Consider the following 3,989-nt stretch of genomic DNA (forward strand, 5'->3'; position numbering starts at 1 on the left):
GATCAATTTAAAGTTCTCATGAAAGGCATAATTTGCCATATTTTTCTTTTACTCATAACTATCCCTACAATTAACCCCTTGCATAGGTCCAGACCTCTTTAAACAGTTCAGAGTTCTTTGCTGCACATGTCTCAACTGTGTGGACACACACTTTTCATTGTCATATTATTCTGTCAGGATGGAATTATCAAACTCTTTATGCAATTATTTTAAGCCAGGGGGAAATAACAACAAATACACAGGTTTTTTAACAGTTAACAATTTTATACATTTAAAAGTATGGTGTATCTAAATAACCAATATTTACAGAAACACAGTGAATAATGTATATGCATTCTATATCTGATGTAAAACAGATCTTTAAACAATGTATACAAAGAAAATAAGTGTACCAAAACTGTAAACTCTTTATTGAAGTTTCACTCATGCTTTGTCACTAAGGATGAAAACAAGGTTCAACAATGTCAATATTGTCAAATGACACATGATATTAAAGGAAATAAAAAATGGATATATGCATACACTATGATTTAATATCATTCTACACAAAATGATGCAATTCCAAAGATCATAGAACTTCGTCTTAGTTTTTCAAATTTGGAAAGAACTCTTCAATGTAGAATTTTTTAAGCTTCTTGAGCATGTTGAGTAATGATTCCCAAAAAGAGTTATCAACTTGGATGGGGATGACTAAAAAGTTTTTGATCGTATAAATAACAAAATCACATCTCTCCTTTGACATACACCCATTTGACCCTGCACCTGGGTATAATATTTATGACTTTTCTTCAGCTGAATTGTATTTGTATCATCAACATAACAACAACATGTTTTATCCTTGCACGCTTCTAAAATAGTACACTGTCTCCATTAAAAAGGACACTTTACTTCCAGAAGATATTTGTGCTTTTCAAACTTCACTAAGCTATCAGGGCTTGCACCTACGTAAGAGCAATGTGTATACAAATCCAGTCCCATATCTTCAACAATGACATTCTGTATTTTTTTCAATTTCATGTAAGCTATATACCTTTTTTTAGCAATGGGTTCTTGCTTAATCCCCCAATGCACAGCACTTTTTTCTATAGGTTTACCTGACCTAAGAGTCTACATATGATGTTATCCGATTTGTGGAGTCTTTTTAGCTCACCTGAGTCGAAGGCTCAAGTGAGCTTTTCTGATCACATTTTGTCCGTCGTCCGTCCGTACGTCCGTCCGTCTGTCCGCCTGTAAACTTTTCACATTTTCGACATCTTCTCAAGAACCACTGGGCTAATTTTAACCAAACTTTGTACAAAGCATCCATATATGAAGGGAAATTTAAATTGTGAAAATGAAGGGCCAAGTCCCCTTCACAAGGGGAGATAATCAAGAAAAGACAAAAATAGGGTGGGGTCATTAAAAAATCTTTTCAAGAACCACTGGGCCAGAAAAGCTGAAACTTATGTGGAAGCATCCTGGGGTAGTGTAGATTTTAAATTGTCAAAATCTTGACCCCCGGGGATAGGGCGGGGCCACAATGGGGAATCAAAGTTTTACATAGAAATATATAGGAAAAATCTTTAAAAATCTTCTTCTCAGGAACCACTGGGCCAGAAAAGCTGAAACTTATGTGGAAGCATTCTTAGGTAGTGCAGATTCTAAATTGTTCAAATCATGATCCCCGGGGGTTTGGCTGGGCCACCATTGGGAATCAAAATTTTACATAGAAATATATAGGAAAAATCTTTTTCGCAAGAACCAATGAGCCAGAAAAGCAGAAACGTATGTGGAAGCATCCTGGGATAATGTAGATTCTAAATTGTTCTAATCATGTCACCCCCGGGGGTAGGGTGGGGCCACAATTGGGAATCAAAGTTTTACTATGTTGAATCAAAGCATCCTATGGTAGGTAGGGTGGGGTCACAATATGTACAACAAGGGAGAAATCTGGTAAAGAACGGAATGTTCAAAGCTTCTCAGGTGAGCGAGGGGGCCCATGGACCTCCTGTTTTGTTTTAATTTCATGAAAATTTGAAGCTGTTACACGAGCTACTCGAGCTGAAACGCACAAAGGATTGTCATGTTGCCCTTTAGTTCGAACTTCAATTTCATCAACTATTTCTTGACTGCATGTGGATATAAAAGTCAAAAAATCGGATTGAGACATATTTTCATCATGAACAGTTTTTTGTAACGCAATATATTTGTCCGAAAGGTGAAGAATGTGATCACTAGTATCTACTTCTTTAAAATGAGCAATATTGAGGTCACTTTGTACATCAATATTGTCATTAGCACATTGGGGAAGAATGTAAAAAATAGCAGCACACGAATTATTTCCAAGTTTTGCACACAATGAGTTTCTAAATTTTATGCTATCTCTTTATAATTCATTGTTTTTTTTTTTCTTTACATTTTCTCCAGATAATTTCATCTTCTTAAAACTCATGTCTTGCACAGGTTTAGTATCTTTCTTTCTTTTGCTGGGTCGATTCCACTCACAAGGCTTTGAAGTGCATGGAACATCATCGTCTGCAACAGGGCGTCTTTACAGGGCAAACAACAGTCCGGCAACATGGGTACATCCTTCACCAAGGCTGCAAATACATAACATAATCAAATTCATGGATTCATATCAGCTATGAGAGTTTATGACATTTATCAATTTGATTAAATAATGCCTATTCACTGACATATTAAAAATAAAATTGAATTCTTCATTATTAGAATTTTTGCTTTATGAATGCATGCATAATTAAATAAATAATGAGAGAAATAATCCAAATATTTCATAATTTTAATTTGGCATATTTATATCATTTAAGAAAGTGATTTTTCTTTAGCTAATACTGGTAATTCATACCCTGCTGGGCAAGTGCAACTTACTTTCTGGACGTTGAAAGGGGGTTTCTTTGTCATTAGGATCCACTGCTCATACACACCCTGTTTCATTGAAGGATAACAATTTGATCGTACATAGCAATACTCGCTGTCAGGGTTATCTCATCCATCACAATCTTATGTATGTAGCCCTCTTTGAAAAAAAATAATCCTCTAATATATTGCCTATAGCACTGCATTTTCTTTGCGTCGACAGTCCTGAGACTACTGTGGATCAAATAATTCTCCACATTTTGAATTTTAATTTTGGGATACAAATCCGATTTACCTGCCCAACCTGACTGCAGGTCCTTTATATCTGGTACAGGTACATTTGAAGTTTGACACGATTGATTTGGGGGTACTTGACTGGGCGTAGTGAATGAACGATCTTTTATAGCCTTCACTACACGTTGGACGAGATCCAGCTTGTTGCCACTCACTTTTATGTGACTTACTCGCAGAAATGTTTGTATTTGAGATTTATGATAATTAAGTATGTCTTCCATCGTGGTATTGAATGATAACGGCAAGTCTGTGCCTACTTTACGAAGTGGTTCCATCGCATCGTTTGGAATATGGCGCTATGGAACTCTTTACCGGAAGTGTGCATACCGTCCCGCAGGAACGATAACTCTTATAAGCAAACATTACGAAAGGAGGGAATACAAAGGCGAGAATTATTGTATGTTTTGAAGTATTTTTTATGCATAAAGTTTATTTACTATAAAATAAAAATATCAAATGGAGAAATAAGAGACCGATGGGAAAATAATACGTAAATTGTATTTTAAGGTAGGATTCTTCTCTGGTTTCTGACTAAATGAAATATTCAATGTATATTTGCTTATACATGTATGTCTTATATATTTAGGTGAAAGAGATTAAAAGACCATATTTTTCTTTACTCATCACAATTGTACAACTTTAAATAGAAATGGTATATTGTGTTCAAAAACAAATTGGGACTATATTTTTGGCGGAATGGTGGCGTATGAAAATATCTTCTTTTCTGAACTACGAATTAAGTTATAATTTTTTACATAGTCAAAGACTTAGAAGAATTTTTCAAATGTTAGCTAAATTAATAATAAGGAACTAAAGTTTTAAAATATATCAAATAAATA

At 34.7% G+C, this 3,989-nt stretch overlaps 1 pseudogene; it reads right to left on the bottom strand.

The window, feature by feature from the left end:
• Window positions 1–2,395: 2,395 nt before the first annotated feature.
• LOC134272935 (uncharacterized) lies at window positions 2,396–3,425 on the bottom strand (annotated as a pseudogene).
• Window positions 3,426–3,989: the final 564 nt, after the last annotated feature.

Source organism: Saccostrea cucullata, unplaced genomic scaffold (assembly GCF_032062105.1).
Source record: "Saccostrea cucullata isolate Sc308-1 unplaced genomic scaffold, CSIRO_AGI_Scuc_v1 ctg7905, whole genome shotgun sequence".
NCBI lineage: Eukaryota > Metazoa > Mollusca > Bivalvia > Ostreida > Ostreidae > Saccostrea > Saccostrea cuccullata.